Source organism: Condylura cristata, unplaced genomic scaffold, assembly GCF_000260355.1.
Source record: "Condylura cristata isolate star-nosed mole 26May11 unplaced genomic scaffold, ConCri1.0 scaffold00037, whole genome shotgun sequence".
Taxonomy (NCBI): Eukaryota; Metazoa; Chordata; class Mammalia; order Eulipotyphla; family Talpidae; genus Condylura; species Condylura cristata.
The window spans coordinates 9,554,031-9,554,455 of NW_004567138.1; the positions used below are offsets into that span (position 1 = coordinate 9,554,031).

General features: G+C 45.2%; 1 long non-coding RNA gene across 1 annotated transcript in view; it reads right to left on the minus strand.

The window, feature by feature from the left end:
* Positions 1 to 203: 203 nt before the first annotated feature.
* Positions 204 to 425, minus strand: part of LOC105854400 — a 2,008-nt gene continuing 1,786 nt past the window's right edge. The window contains exon 3 of the long non-coding RNA XR_001146082.1: positions 204 to 238. This is a non-coding gene — a long non-coding RNA (uncharacterized LOC105854400). The remainder of the gene's footprint in view (positions 239 to 425) is intronic.

A 425-nucleotide genomic window follows, 5' to 3' on the forward strand; every position in this document is an offset into this window, starting at 1 on the left:
CTGCAGGGGAGGGGAAGGAAAATGAATCAAAATGAGGGAGGGAAGAGCAGGCATCTCTTTTAACAAACTTGTCCCTTTCAGAAGCAGTTCTTCCTGCCCACTTGTGTCTGTGCAAAAGTCTTCTTTCCTTTTTTTTCTTTTTAAGATTTATTCATTACAGGCCAGAGTGCAGGGGCAGTGAGAGCATTCACCAGAGACGCAGTGGGGTGCAGAACAGGCAGATTGATGAAGTACACTGCTAAGGGGAGAGAAAGTGAGCAGTGAGAAAGGAGAGGCCTCCTATGCCATGTGGGTCAGCTCCTTAGTGGGGGAATCAAACTTGTGCTGAAGCTGCTACAACTAGCTTTGTAGAGCTGTGCTTTCCATGTTGTGCCACACGGAAGGGTCCCTCTTTTTTTTTTTTTTTTTTTTAGTATAATAAACCT